General features: G+C 37.9%; 1 protein-coding gene across 3 annotated transcripts in view; it reads right to left on the reverse strand.

Moving 5' to 3' along the window:
* The window catches only part of PRKN (parkin RBR E3 ubiquitin protein ligase), a 758368-nt gene that overhangs the window by 389947 nt on the left and 351441 nt on the right, over positions 1–16980 (reverse strand). The window lies entirely within an intron of this gene.

A 16980-nucleotide genomic window follows, 5' to 3' on the forward strand; every position in this document is an offset into this window, starting at 1 on the left:
GCTTGTCTTTTGCTCTCAGGACTCAAAATTGTACTAATGAACGTTTGGCACCTCCTGAATATTCACTGAATAGGAAATGGAAGGTTTTTTTGAATGATATGCTCCAGGAACAAACCCAATGTACTCCCATCACTAAGAAGCAGCCAGTTCACAGAGACAGATTACAGCCAGACAAAGGAAACCTACCCTAAAATGTATGGATAGGTGACTCTCAGCTCCAAATGTTTTGCTCCAGAAACTTTGTTCCTACCGGCCATCACTACTCCCTAAGGCAGGCATAGCCTAGAGATGAAACCAAGTGGCTGAAGTAACTTCAGCCTCCACCCTAAACATGAGCAGTTGTCACCAAATACTATTTTGGGAATCCTGCATGCCTAAAAAAGAAAACAGGAGCTTCCAAAACAGTTTCACCTAGTTCTAATGATGCAGGCCTGAGAAATTTTATTTATTTTTTTCCCTCCAGGTGAGGTCTATGAATGGAAATCAAAGTAGTGGGCTAGAAGGAATTGTACTCCGCTCTTGATTTCAGGGAAACAAGGAAATTGCGTTCGCTGTATTAAAAAATATTACAAAAACACTTCAACCATCAATTTCTCCTTTCTATAGAGAAGACTTCAAATTTTCGGCTGTTAGGACAAAAAAATGGTACTAATGAAACAAGAACACCACGAAAAAAATAACTTTCAACTTTCTTAAAATACCAGGAGAAAAAAAAAAGCCTTAGCTGATACCAGCATGTTCCAGAAGCTAACACTTTTTAAGGGATGAAATGCAAATGTTCTTCCTGAAGAAGCCTCCTCACCCCGCCCCCCCAAAAAAAAAAAATTATTTGCCTGTTTCTACAATTTACATGCCTCATACAAAAATGGTTTTAGCTCCTTGCTTTTTGTATGATGTCTTATAAATTGTTCCTTTACAACGCAGGGCTTCACAGATTAAAGCCCTACAAAAGCTTTCCCAGAGGTTTTGGGAGGTTCCTGGAGGTTCTTGAACATTCCAGAGAGCTGCAGTAAATGAAGGAAGTGGAAGGGAGAAAAAAAATAGACAAAAAAAACCTCTTCTCCTTGGCTAATATGGCAAAACTCAGTTAGTTCTTAGCAGTAAAGAACTGAATTTGTTCCATGACATTGAATTTAATGTTTTTCATTGTTTCCTGTTATTTTTTAATTAATTCAATATATATACAGATCCTTATGCAAGATGATGTAGAAAACAAGTCACAGTGGGAAATTCATCATCTCCTCTCTAATCTTATTAGGCAAAAAAAAAATGTTTACGCTGTACTCCTGCCTATAGTTTCTAGCATAAGGAACCTGAAAAATGTAGCAAATAAGTTAAATAAGCATTTAACACAACAAACGTATTTTATGTACATACCAGTACAGAAAAAGCCGATATTAATCAGTGGTTAACAGCACAGTATCTGATTTGAAAAGTGGTTTTTTATTATTATTATTATTTAAAACAGAAAGATGTGGACATTTTTCCTTTGAGAATTTCATACATAGTCATATTGTCTAGTGTAGATAGCTATTTGCATAGCTTTAAAATAACACTGATGGAGTCTTGATAGATTGCTTTCACTATAGTGATTTAATTCAGTTTTCCCAGCAAACCTTTAGCTATTCAGACTGCCTTCATAACAATAACAAGCAGGAAAAAAAATAAGAATCCTAACTTAAAAATTGGCATCCAGGCACAACACGGCTATGCCCACACTAGCAAACTGCTGACTCTTAAACCTTATCCGAGAGCATTTCTAGGTGACTGAGCACAGTCGCCACACAGTTGTAGCGTTAGAAAGTCCCTGGCATGTTTTGGATGGGCCAGCAAGCACCTCGCACAGTTCAGGCACGGGCACACCCAGGCACAGCTCCCAACAGGTGGTTTGCTTCCCTCTTTTGGGGACTGAGGAAGCTTGGCGGCTACAGAGAAGCCACGCTGTGCCATTTGGCCTTAGAGCATAAGGAACTTTACCAGCAACGTTTGACCTTGTGGCTCTCCTTGTAATGCTATGCATGGCATATTTTGCATCTCCCTCTACTTCTAGGAGCGCACTTTCTTCCTAAATGGTGACAATGCTCTTCTGATTTCCTGGAGTCTTCTGACCAGGCAGGTGCCTGTGGGCCTGGCCTCTTCTCTCTTCTCCACTGCAAAACACTTTCTGCTCCCTGATTTCTGCTAAGTAGATTTCTACCTCAAGTAGCTGCAAATTCATTCTGAATTCAGACAACAGAATTTGTGTAAATAGCAACTGTTTTCCTCACTAGGATCAAAATGTATGTCTGAAAGTGTGACTAAAAATGGATTTATGCAGTAAAATATTTTTTTACTAAGAGAACAAACACGGTATGAACAGTATAAAATGTTTTCTGTAAACATCACACATTGCTAAGTTCTCCATTTGACATTTCAGAAAATTATTTTGAAGATCTGTCTTACAAAGCAATTAAAACCGCCAAAGCTTTAACTTGCAAGTTACCTCAAAAGTATATTTTTGAAAAGCTATTTTAACTATCTTTATTATTAAACTATTTTACTCCAGTTGTATGCATGGAAAAGCAATAACTTAGCAGATACAGATGAGTCACCAAAATCAGTGTTTTGATATTTGCTACCAGAACCCTGACAGACAAGAAGCTGCCATGGACATCAAACAGAAACCACTGTCCAGACGCATTGTCTTCAACACAAAGGTTTGACCAGTGTGCCAGGTTCCCAGTGCTGTAAAGACAAAGGTGCTTATGGCCACAGAGTACACTACAGTGGTGTGTCCACGTTCACAGGAAAGATGCGCTAATTCACAGTGACCAGCATGCTGGCACTGCTAGCACCAGCAGCGCTCCAGCAGAACAACTGGTGGAAATTAAAGCTGCCCCTGACTTGCATTCAAAGGTATGTGGAGACAGAGCCAAACGCAGAGATACTGATCTGTTTGGCTCAAATCCCCTGTGTAGGATATAAAGCTTGCAGAGGTAACCGAGCCAACGGAGATGAATTTGGCCTCATGCATGTTGTGTTTGCATAAACATAACAGGTCTATTATAGCATTTGTTATGACAAATCTTTTCTCAGACTCCAAAATTCTCCCATAGATGGCATAAGCAATTAAGCAACAAGTGTTTGCCAAACACTGCCATGCAGTTACCATCTCCTGTGCAGTTTTCCTATTGCTGTGCTCTCTGCACAGGCATTATCTTATTGAATAGCAGCCATATTCATTAGGAAAGGTCACACAAATTTACAAACCAACTTTCCGCCACATAGTCTACGTGTTCATGAATATGTACTGCGTACATAGGAGACCTTGTATAAATACATTGCATAAAGCAATTCCTTCAGGGTAATCATAAGTAAAATTGGGAAATATATTCGTCTGTAAAACACACGCTTCATTTAAAGGTGCAAGTCTATAACATCCTAAAAGTGCGCCCTTTAATTTCAGATGGAAATTACACCTTGGTATCTGTTGTGGCTTTGCTTTGCTTTTCCCCCTTCACACATTTACAGTTTGAACTTCTCATTTAACTACTATCACACTACGACCTGCTCTTGAGGAAATAAAAATCATCACTTCTAAAACACTACCTATGATAGCAAGCCCAGCCTTTAATAGGACAAGTAACCTTTCCAGTCACATTTTCTGGAACCATAATAGGACTTCAATCAGCAACGCCTTGGAAAATAAACACATTTATGTAGGAATTAGAAAACCTGAGTTCAACACTTTGCTGAACACAGAGTGAGCTTCTGCCCTATGAAGTATGCAACTGCATTCCTACAAACACAAAGACACACGATCCATGTTTTATCTGGCCTGTCATGCAAAATGCTGAAGTAGCACACAGGGCAGGGACCAGAACCAGGGCTCCAAAAGCTCAGCTTCGGAACGGTACTTAGGATACTCAAGATCACTATCTGCAAAACAAACAAATAAGCACAGCACAACACCCCCAACACATGCCATACTACTCTCTCAAACTAAGGTCCCCCATGTACTGCTGGAATTGGTTATTCTGGTGTACCTCACACACACGAAGCACAGAAGCCACGATGACTCTTTCTGCACAGGCCCACCAGAAGGGGCAGTGCCCTTCTGCAGGGATGTAGCAGGTGAAGCGCCCTTCTCTCCACTTACCGGATGAAACAGGCAACAACTACTGTATCAAGAGACAGTCCTCTACGGAAATTAATTCCAGAGAAGCACAAGGTCCCCCTGGAATGCATTGGTTCAGATCCCCAGGCTGAGCATTATCAAGAAGCGGGGCTAGGGGACAGAGTTGTGCTGTGCCTCTGCCTCGCTGAAGGCTGGTGGACCAGCAGGAACACCAAGTGAAATTTTTCTAGCATGCAATTTGCTTGCTCTTGAGGAAAGTAACCAGGGAAAACAAATTCATGTATTATAAGATGTCCCAGACATAATATACAAATGTTTTCATGAAATTGAGATCTCAGATATCCAGTGACCTGAATTATGCTCTAACTCAATTTCTTGACAGGCACCCTGAAACCTTGGCTGCCTGTGCCAAACCTAGACATGCTGTAAGTCTATCTTAAGGTCACTGAGAATAATCTGACTTTCTACAATGCCACTTGATGTAAAAATGAGCATTTTTTTTCCCCTAAGAAAATCTTTGTCTTACAGTATACTATCTCCTAGGTAACCTGCATTGCTTATTATAAGCCTCCCCCAATCACAGAAGTTCTCTAAATAAGAAAATGAAAAACAGGTCCTCAAGAAGCACATTCCAAGAGGCTAAATATATTCAAAGTGAACTCAATGTCTGATGCGTGACATCATACAGTTGTTAACAAAAAAACAAACATGTAGAGTTATGGAAAACAACATTACTTCAAATGTAGCAGCAAATATTATGCTAGCATGTGTAGGTCATTTGTTTAAGAGGTTCTTCTAATTGTTGCCACTTGCATTTGATTTTGGGGTTGTTTTGTTGTTGTTCTTTAACATGGACCCAATTTTTTCAGTACAGTTCCTCTCTTATTCACATAATTTGCGTATTTCTAAACATTTTCAAAGAATAATTGTGACTTCTACCTTTACTTAGAAATCTAAGTTTAATTCAACTGCACAAACTTATTAGGTCAGATTTCTCTAAAGCTAGGAAAATCAGCTGAAAAAGATTCTCACAGAATTCCATCTATACAAATGCTCTAGCAAAACCTGTGAATCATAAGAATTAAGTCATTGCAGCAAATCCTTATTGACAGGTTAGTGATCCTGCAAGCTAGGCACTATTTTGTAGCAGTGTTTAAGATAAAGCTTCCATGAATCAATCTGTTTGATTCAGTGAGTATTGTTATTTTTCCCCTTAACTTTACAACCTCAAATTTATAGGGCACTGATATTTTTGTTTTGAAATGAGATATGCACAATTACACCTTCTAATGCCATTTTAACAGTGGCGTTTAGTGAGAAGTTACTTTTAAGTAGTTACTACAAAGGCAGGAGAAGCATGTGGCTTTTCTCTAAAGCAAAGGAAAACAAAACTAACTGAACTTAAATACTTCTGTGTCAATTCTGATGTTGCAATGGTGGGGCAGCAGCAGGAGACGGAGCTTTGGGCATCAAAAGGTTGAAGCCTGTTTCCCTAGAAGGGGCTCTCGGGTCCTCTCTTCATCTCTTGGCACCAGTGTAAGTATGGATGGCTTTTATGAACAATTCTTAATTGTAGTTACTTTGCTCATATGCCTTCAAGTAGCACAGTGGAAAAACTCAAACACTTCATCCATAGCTGGAAAACAGACTTTGTGCCAAGGTAAATTTTACAGCAGATTTTAGATCTAACGGAATATATCACACAGTATGCTAGCCTGCAAAATGACAGTTATTAAATGCTCAGTAACAGTACTTGCCAGATATGAATGAAGAAAGCATGCTCTTTCGTACAAATACTGCCTGACATTTTTTGAGGAGAGACTCCTATATAACTACACTGCACCCAGACAAAATCACCTTCATTCAGTTTGATTGCATATAGATGATTGGAAGAATGTCGCTTGCTTGAAAGGAAATCCAAAGTTTCAGTCATCAGTATGAACTTGCCACAGTTGCCGACAGTAGCATATCATTTGTCATGTGCAACAAGCAACAAAAGACTCACTGAAAGCATTACTGAACTTCACTAAATGACAAAGAACTACCCCTGAACACACTAGACATTGCACACAAAGAAAAAAGTATCAAACATTACGTATTTGAAAAAAATTGGGTCTGATTTGTGAAACAAACTTGAGTAGGCACAACATTAAGGTTTGGAACCGATTATACCATACCTTCTTGAGTATATTTCCACTTTCAATATAACCGCATTTAAATATAACAGCATTTAATTCATAGTTTCACTTACTGCTTCCCAGTTTGTTTAGGACCCTGAATGTCTGCAATTTTTCTAAAACTTTAGCAGATCAAATACCTGAACAGCAAAATCACCTCCAAATAATACACAGGAATGACCTGCAGAGCAACATACAACATAAATAGGACAACCATAACACTGCTCTCACTACTAGGCACAGGATTATATTATAGCAATAACACGTGCCAGCAGGAATCGCACACCTTCTCACATTTCTGTCAGGTATAAGAATATGATATACTGAATTTGGAGTGTGCTTCCCTTTTATATTTAGCTAGGTATAACTATGACTGTGTGCACTCCCATCCCCTGTGTAAACTGGAAAACTTGAGCTGTTATATAGTTTGCAATAAATACTTTGTCATATTTATGCTTTTTATCTCAGTCTAATCATATCTGGCTTCTTTACATTACCTGTTCTAGTAACATCTGGCTATTTCAGGAATGGTCACATAAAGCATACACCAGCCTATCTAGCCAATACCTTGTCTCTAATAGCAAGCTAACAGTAGATGCCTAGAGTATGCATTTATAATTAAAAAAACACACCACACACATGCACAGGGCAAACCTAACATGGTATCACCCTAAAGTACATTCCCAATCTCCAGCAACTTGCAACTCAGACTTCCTAACACAGAATAAGTGTCTTAGTGTTTAATGGTTCCCAATGGATTTCTCTTCTAAGTCTTTGTCACTCTTTGAATTCATTTGCAGTGGGTTTACGTGGCGAGATTTTGGTAACAAGGGGGCCATAGGGGTGGCTTCTGTGAGAAGGATCTAGAAGCTGCCCCATGTTTGGTAAGGGCCCCACTGCTGACCAGAGCCGAGCCAATAAGCAATGTTGTTTTCACCTCTGTGAGAGCATATTTAAGACAAGGAAAAAAAAAATGCTGCCCCACACAGCAGCTGGGAGAGTGAGAGGAGTGAGGAACAGCCTTGCAGGCGCCAAGGTCAGTGAAGAAGGAGGCGGAGAGGTGCTCCAGGCGCCGGAGCAGAAGTCCCCTGCGGCCTGTGGTGAGGACCATGGTGAAGCAGGCTGTCCCCTGCAGCCCATGGAGTACCACGGTGGAGCAGGTGGACCTGCACCAACAGAGGCTGCGGCCTGTGGAAGACCCCTGCCGGAGCAGATTCCGGGCCGCACCTGTAGCCCGTGGAGAGGAGACCACGCAGGAGCAGGTGACCTGGCAGGAGCTGCTGCCCGTGGGGGACCCAGGTTGGAGCAGTTCGCTCCGGAGGGATGGACCCTGTGGTGCAGACCCATATCTGGAGCAGTTCTTGAAGAGCTGCTGCCTGTGGGCAGCCCCCGCCGGATCAGTTCAGCAAGGACTGCGTCCCGTGGGAGGGACCCCACAGCACAGGGGACGAGAGTGACCGAGAAGGAGCGGCGGAGAAGCAGCGCTACAGACTGACCATAACCCCCATTCCCCCGCGCCACTCGGGGGGAGGAGGGTGGATGTGGGGAAAGGTGCTTTTGGTTTCTTTCCTTTGCTTCTCACTTCTCTAGTTTGTTAGTAATAGTAAGATTTATTACCTATCTCCCTATGCTGAGTCTGTTTTGCCCGTCACGATAATTACTGCGCGATCTCCTCGTCCTTATCTCAACCCTTGAGCCCTTTTCATCATATTTTCTCCCCATTCTTCTTTGAGGAGGGGGAGTGAGAGAACGGTTGTGGTGGAGCTCGGCCGCCCGCCTGAGTAAAATCACCACACCATTGTAACTTCTGCAATGCATCATGGTAAAGACTTCCACAGGGTAAGTGTGCACTGTGCAACAAAGAATCTCCCTGTGGTTGTTTTTAACCTTGTAACAACTGGAAGCAGGCACAATCAGGCCAAAAAAAGGATGTTACAAACTTGGGACAGTGAAGCAACATTACTGTTGTCACTTCTTTATGACAGCTACCACAGCACTGATAGAGAGTTCCTCACTGCAGTGCATCATCAACATGTTTTTCAGACATTTCTAAAAGTAAAATCTCAGAAGTATGAAAGGGGCATTTCCATTCAGTTTCGACTTGCTGATACTATCTCGCTTTCAGCATCAGCAATGGAATTACAGAGGCTGAGAATGATGCAGAATTTGGTCGCATGATGGCTCTGCTCACTTTCCATAAAATTGAGCCCTTGATACTGTCTCAAGAAGGATATAAAATGATCATTTATAAGACATTAACTGCTATTTCAACAAATCCAAGGGCATCGCAACAGAAAAGCTGTTGACTTGGTAATCTAAGATATTGGTCTTGCAAAACTCTCAACAATTCCTGTTACAGGACAGATCTTCAGCTCACCTGAAACTGCCTCAAAAATGATGAGGCATCTATACTGTTTGAAAACATTTTCAAGAGCTCTAATTGAAGGAGATGTGAAGCTGTGCTCAGAAGAACTGCCTATTTTCTAAAGGCTATTTCAAAAGACCAACAAAACATAGCAGCTGAGAATGATGATGCAAAGTAATTGTTCACAAAAGACAAAATTAGACACTGGAAAAAAAATCTCTGAAAGCACAATTAATGCTCATGTTTTCAGACAAGGTTTTCTGGAGATGCAAAAAGTAATGAGCAACGAAGGTGTCCCCCCCCTCCCCCTTCAGCAGCAGAGTTAACAAATTAAGAAGAACATCAAAGAGCAAAGAATTTGTTTGAAGACATTATAATCTTCAAGATAGTTTGTTTGATCTTCTACAAAACTGTGACATTTCCTCATATAAATACTGAGGATTGCAACAGAGGAAAGATGAACTAAACCTCCTGAAACCATTCAATACATAGTACAAATACACAAGCTCCTTTGGGTTTGCCAGAATGTCTACGTAATTTCAGCTTACAAAAACAGTAAGGAATTCTTCATGGGTGATATTGAGAAAACTGAAGAACAGATCCAAGGGCCTGGCCTGACCTCAGCTTTACGTTTTTTATGATCCACAAAATTATACATTGTTTAAAAATTATAGCTTCTTAAAAATACTTTAAAAGAACAATTTTTGTGCAATATGTAACCAATTGATCTAAATCATACTTGTGATGTTTGCTGATGGTAGGCTTTGATACTTTTCTGTGACTCATAAAGTGTCCAACATACTGTGGAATATAATGTATTTCTACTGGGAAAGAGTGAATATATATATATTTTTTTTAAGATGAGGATAGATCTTAATAACAAAAGCCTTTAGTTTTCTCCCCAAGATAAATAATTCATTTTTTCTGTCTTCGTATAGAATTAATTCTATTTTATAATTCAGTTCTTCACCTATCATTGATTTTTCTGCTGTAAATAATGGAATAACAGAATTTCTTTATAAATGAAACATTGATCGACTCCAGAATGAGGTTACTTTGAGAATATCTGCAAAACAAAGATCTAATTATAGTTTCCTAAATAGGTAACTGGGAAGTTAAAATTGAGTTGAAATAATCTGCAACTACAATGTAAAGAACTCTACAACATATCATGGACCTTTAAATATATATAAAAAAAGTCAACTCCCTTGTTTGTTTCTTCACTATTCAAGCGTTTGAGATAATAGCAAGTACAGGTAAAAATGCTAAGTACATTAATTTAAAGGTCTAGCAAAAAAAATACTGTAATTTAATTACAGCACCTTGATAGGCTACTCTAAGTCTGCTATTTTATTTGCTGTTTCCCCACACCACCAACATACACTTAGAAATCACACTGGTGGTGAAGTAAAATATAAACAAAAACAGCACTTAGAGTTTTATAAGGATGACTTTACAGGAACAAAACCACATCATATCATAATCTAGGGCAGATTTATATGAGGTAATCTAGGTAATTATAGGCATGTAAACCTGACACCAGCCCCAGATATAATAAATTTGGTACTTTTTAATAAAGGATGTGTAATTAATGTCAATCAACAAGGGCTTATGGTAACGAGACACCATCAGACTGATCTGACATTTTTATGAGATTACAAGTTTAGCAGAACAACATAATAGCAACGTTGCGATTTACACAGATTTCTGTGGCATTTGATACAGACCTCTGACATTTTGATTACAGAACTAGAACAATGATAGATCAATGTTAGATGGATTTAACTGATGTTTCAAAATGTAATTTTGCACAGTAAGTCATCAAATAGTGTTTTTCAAGGTGGTCTTGCAGTGATCATCTCCTAGCCCTATACTATTTAAAACACTTGTTAACTTTCTGGTAGAAAAAGTAATTATTCAGTTTTTCAGAAGACCAGAAGTCTAGGGTAGTGGAAAATAATGAAAAGTGCAAGTAACTGACAAAACCCTATGGACAGCTTGTTCAGCTGAGATAAGCCACATAAGTCAATTTAAACCAGCCAAAAATAAAATTGCACCTTCAGAGACAAGGGCCATACATGCAAGAGGAAGGACTCTATCCAGGGAGGTAGTAATTTGAAAGGACTGAGGTTTTTGGTAGGTAACTGTAAAAACTGAAACCCTCAAGGTAACATCATGGTTAAATTGCCTAATAAAACTGCTTATATCTACACAAGCAAGTAGACTGTAACATGTCTGTAGCTGGCACTGATGGCATCTGTGTGTGACTGGTTCTGAGGCATGAAGTTTACTACGTATGTTGAAAACTGCTCAAAGTGATGCAAATAGCTAAACATATGATTAAGGACGGAAAAAATATGCTTTTTTATATTAAATTACGTCTCAGAATATTCAGATAAAGTACGAGGTATAGCTGAACTTTAGTCTACAGGCATCAACACACAACTCATGTTACGCAGTAGGTTGGATGAAATGATCTAAACGTTCCTTCTGCTTTTATATCTACAGACCACTTATCTCCCATACATGCATGACAACTAAATAATCTGAAGTTTCTGTGGTGCAAAGGATTCCCCTACCGCACCTTTCAGCTTCATATTTTATACCTCAGTAATTCTGGATTACCAAAACAGTTACACAGAACCAGAAATTAAAAATGAAATGCAGATTGCCCTGTAAAATTAGGCTTTGGGGCAGAACTGTTCACCATGTAAATAAAGAATAAAGTGAAGCAACATAATGTCTTTCCATACATTCTAACTTCTAAACTTCTGAAACAAGTGCTAACATGTCTATAAAAGTTTCTGGAGGATCAAAGCCAGGGCATACTAAAAAATCGCTTGTACAGCTCAAATTACTCAATTTGAGTAATTTAAAGCAAGTATGTCCTGGCTTGCTGCTGTATTGTTACAGATGTGTTGTGAGAATGATACATACACTGTTGTGATCGATTAGAAAGCTCACAAACATTTCATAGAGGTCATTTTACATCAACGCTAGATCTGTCTTAATATACTGTAAGTTGTTGAATGTTTCAGTTGTGCATGTGGATTCTTACATTTTTCTAGTAAAAATTAAAGTCAAGTAACTGGCTTGAATAATTTATGATATAAAAATTAATGATTGAGTAGTACATCTGCTCTGTAATTATTCTAGTTATGGTAAGAAATCTGTACATAAACGGTGGTTATAGACTTAGAAAGGTCGAACTGATTTTGTCCATTGTTATGCTCAGTTAAATAGACTTTCAAAGACATGCCTCACAAAAAATTTAGAAGCTTATTTTGTTATGCAAGAGAATCACAAATCAAGCAAAAGCATTAGATGTGTTTAACATGATAATTTAGCGATTAAAACATATCAATTTTGTCTTTAATTCAATTAATGGATAGGTTTCTGAAGGAAATAGTTTAATTCAGAAAATTCTCTGAAGTTATTTGCCCATTTGTTAGCTGTCCCCTTCTTATGTAACAAAATAGGAAAGTAGGTTACACTGATGAGTCTAGTTTATTTGTAACTTAACTTTGAACTAACATTCACTTGCATTTAAGCTTTATTCCTTTTACTTGCACAGATGTCATACTACAGGGTATAAAAGAATATAAAAGTTCCTAAGTAATAAAAGCAATGGCCTCAGAGTCTCTGGGAAATAAGAAAAACTGAAGATTGTCCAGTATGAAATTTGAATCATTCCCTTTTCAAGGATAGGGAAAGAAGCTGTCATAATCTTACTCCACATATACTAGGTTGTCTTTAAAGAACTCTCATCTGGTACTTTAATTAGCACTCCTGTTCCACCACACTGTGAACATGTTTTTAAAGCATGTGATATCTGGACTAATCTTTAATGCATAAGACAAACTAACATGGACAGCAGTGAAGTAGAAAAAATCCAAAGAATGAAGTCAAGAGTTTTCTTAATGCCAAATATATCTCAGAATTTTTAAAATTACCAAGTAATTTTATTTATGTGAGTTGGAAATATTCTAATGGTTCCAAGGACAGACAGAGATAGCTCCTTTCCCAAATAACTATTTCACTGCACACAAGGAAGAATTAATGAATAATATAGCAATGTATCAGAGACTTACTATAATGAGATCATAGTTCTTTAGCTTACTATATTCACATTTTGATAATATCATTAAATTTACTACTTTACTCTTGATACACTAACTGCTACAGAAAATTATTTCTATTCTCAAATGAAACTGGGATCTGAACTGATCAAAGCAAATGAGATGAAAAAATGAAGCATGTTTCATGCAGTGATGTTTGAGAACAGCTTTGGATGCTTGAAAGAAACAGCATTTGGTAAACTGTGTGTTTAAATCATCCAGGCTGAACACTGTTTCCGTGACTTTGTAGTCCAGTATATTCCAGACAATCACAGACTCCCTGTGGAACAGGCATTAAATGATATTTCTGTCCTCAGGCTTGGGCCTAGTGACTGTAAACATGCAGGACAAGGACAAATATTCATGAGAAATCCTTAAAGATTCCAATAAAAAAATAAATGCAATATTCAAATCACACAGGAGAAACATGGGAAAACAACTAAAGTTAAATAGGGTAAAAATATAACATGCTTCCTACTGCAAACTTCTTGCCCCAAACTTACATAGTGAGGCTGCTGTATAGTGGAATCTGACTGTTTAAAACATGTATAATGAATACTGAACATTTATTAAAAAAGGCAAAAAATAGTGATCAAGCTAGAAAATAAATATAGCAACCTACTGTATCCATAGCAAAAAAGTTCAATTTGAACAGTATAGTGATATTTAAGGAAACCCAATATTTAGAGAGGCTTCAGTAAGTTCACAGAAGTCCTATTGCTTCTTTGAGAAACACTTTGCTGAAATGGAACATATATTTTGAGGACTAGAAAAGAAGGAAAAATGCTATTCCATTTTCATGATCACAGACAGTTGATGCAGCCTTCATCAGAACTATAAAATCATCATTATATCAGCTGTGAGGCAGATATCAAACTTGGATAGAAGTACATTTATATTTCCATTAAAGTCATTTTCATTTTTCCTTATGCACAATAACTTAAACTGTATGTGAATTATAGTTCTGTTTAACCCTTCCACTATTGTTTCTGAGACTTTAAGGTACACAGAAACTCTTTCTGCACATTAAGTGAGAATCTCAGGAGCACATACAGAAGAGTAATGTTTTTTCTAGTTTTCTAAAATTCAAAACAGTTTGCTGTATTTTGTGCTTTGTAGAGCCAGCAGTGTCTTTTTGTGACCGATACATGTTCACTTGAGGGGGGGGGCGATGTAGAGCCAATTCCTATGAAAGAATTACTACAGAGGTTTACAGAGCAGTCTTACAGCTCTGTTTCTAACTACCTATGGGGAAAGCTGTATCATTTCTGTGGTTCTTGATGGCTTTTGAATAATGTAAGCCTAAGGTTAGAGACAGAAAAAAATAGCATTTTTAAATACACAGAAACAGCCTCTCCACAATTAGAAATACACTTCATTACACGATAAACAGAATGTGTTCATCAAGTATTTCAGACAACTGCACAGGTATAAGCTTAATAAGAACACTTACTCAGTACTTTTTTATTTGAGTAAGGAAGCTATTTACCAATTGAAGAAGATTTATTATCAAATATTATCAGATTGCTTGTAGAGAAACCTGAATTCACCAAAAGTATATCAGAAATTCCCTTTTCCCCAAAAAGAAATAAACACCAGACCCTCAGAGTAACAGCTAAAATTTAAATTAACGTACAGTATCTAGAATTTTTGTTCAGCTACGTGACAGCTGTATTTATTCAGCAGCAAGCATATGTTCTAATTATTAACATTACACTGAAAACAAAAAACAAAACCAAGATAGCTCCAAAGCACTCAAATTCAAACTTGCAATTTATTGAGAAATAGCTCACTTGTCTACTTCCCTGAGTTACTGATAATTTATAATGTTCTTAGAAAAAAGGCATTTTAATTCTAACCCTGAGGTATAGTACATTGTACTTACGTTTTCTGTCATAGTACTATTTTTAAAGTCGTTTTTCCTTTTTGTCTTCTTGGAAAGATCTAGTATGATTTTCATTTTCAGCAATTTCAGCATTGATTTGGACAAAAAAACTTGTACAAAATAATCCTAAAATCATTTGAGAAACCTTACAAATATTTAAGTATTGGAAAACCTTGAATCAGTGTTTCAAATACACCATTGGATCACCCTTGCACTAAAAAGGAGAACTGCATTCGCAAGAAGAATTAATTTGACTTTAAGAAAGAAAACAGGAACTTAATTATGAGATTCCTTTCTTTAAACGCAGCAGTTATCTTCACTTGTTGGTTATGAATGGTTTGGGAATGTTTCTAGCTTAAGAATACAGTAGCTGACAAGAACAGAGACCTAGTTATTCCTTCCTTTACTAAAAGTCTTCATACACTTTTATGGGTCTTGAACCCAATGCTGTTCTGCATTGAACAAAGCAACCTTTGGCTATCTAGGTAAGTAGCAAAAAAAAAAAAATTAAAGCTATTTGATTTGTACCTAAATTGGGCTCATGTGAGAGAAATATTTGCAACTTCAAATAATGCCCATTTCCATAAATTTTGGGTGTTCCTATTCAAAGTACACAAAGAATTATAAGGAAGAAAAAAATTGAAAACAAACAGCCTGGAACACTTCTGTTCCATTCTGTAGAGTAAGTGTCTACCTGCACAAATACATTCAGTGGCTGCAAGTGTTGAGACAACTACCAAAAGCACAACATTTTGCCACATCTAAACGTGCTTGAGAACAACTTGGAAACAGCTTGAAAGACTCAAAGTTTATCCTCATTTCAGCTGATTCACTGTGGTACATTTAATGTCAACATCTCCATATTTTAATCCACATATTTCAAGTTTGTTATAAAAGTGACTTGAGTGTTCCACAACTACAGTAACCTTCATTGTGTGGGGACAAATGGATGACATGAAGTCACAATGACTTCAGATAGGAAAAGTTTTGGAAATAGGCATCGTTGGATCATTAGACTGTTTTACCAGAGCAGGAAAGAGTGACAAATCCTTGGAGACAGGGCTGTAGAGCCTCTATTGTTTCCAACACTGGGAAAGACAAAAAAAAAAAAGCTCAGTGATTTAAGTCTTTGGAATGGAATTATTTCCCAGGAAGCAGAGAAGCATTTTCACAGTGACAGAGGCTGAAAATAAAAAAGCCAAAAAAAAACCACGCACACACTCTTCAGGGGCTTAGAGGATCTCAAAAGATTTCTAAAGCGAAGATCTGGTGCAGGGATACATATGATCAGTAGATAAGTGAATCTGGCTAACTATTAAATGAGTTTTCTTGACTAGAATCAACTAGACTAGACTTGACTAGAATTTCTGGCAATTCTTGTTCAAATCATAAAAAGCAGAATTATTCTCACATCCTAATCTTGTTAGGATGGAATGCCACTGGATGGAGTGCTTTGCAGCTGAGAGGGAAAGTGCTTCAAATTAGAAATATAGAAACATGTTGTTCCTTTGATTACAGTGTCATACCTGTAGTTAGGGTGATCTGTGCAACATGTCTGCCTAAATTAGACTGCCTCCTGATTTTTGTTCTTCAGTAATGCCTTACTGGAAGATAACATTCATCCTTAGCCTTGCCAAGCCAGCAACTTGCTAGAGGTATTAAGAGCAATGGCAATCATGGGACTTAGTTGACTGGGAACTGGTTATTTGCCACAACATTAGCCAGTTAAGATTTTAGTTTTATGGTTTTTTTTGTTTGTTTGTTTGTTGTGACAGATCTATGATGGTATATTACTCCATTTCCTGCTTCTTAAAAAAAAAAATGGAATGGAAGTCAACCCTCTTACAACCAGAACAGTTCCTGAAGTATAATGATAAGCAGACTATAGCTAGTCTGCCCAGAGGGTTTTTTGTTTTGTTTTTACACACACACACCTGACAGAGGCCAATAATGGCAATGCACAGAATAGCATGTCTAATACCTTCCAGTTTAGAGAGTGCAGTTGAGCCACTACCACAAGGAGCACACTGTGAAGCAGAAGCCCAAAGCAGCAAGAACTCTGTTTCTGCTAGCTGTGCATGGAGAAAACAATAAATCCCGTTATTTTAAAACAACTGCGTGGTGCCTAAAGCTAGATAAAATTCTTCCTGACACCACCTGCAGCCAAGCAGGCCTATGGAACTGCATGGATGCACCACTTCACAACTGCCTTGCTAGGGAAGACAAAGAGATGACTACACTAGAGCAGGTGAATGCCTCTGGAGAACTGGCACTAATGACATCCCAATCTGTCTTTGAAAGCAGCATCCAGAAGTAAC

Source organism: Anser anser, assembly GCF_964211835.1.
Source record: "Anser anser genome assembly, chromosome: 3".
Taxonomy (NCBI): Eukaryota; Metazoa; Chordata; class Aves; order Anseriformes; family Anatidae; genus Anser; species Anser anser.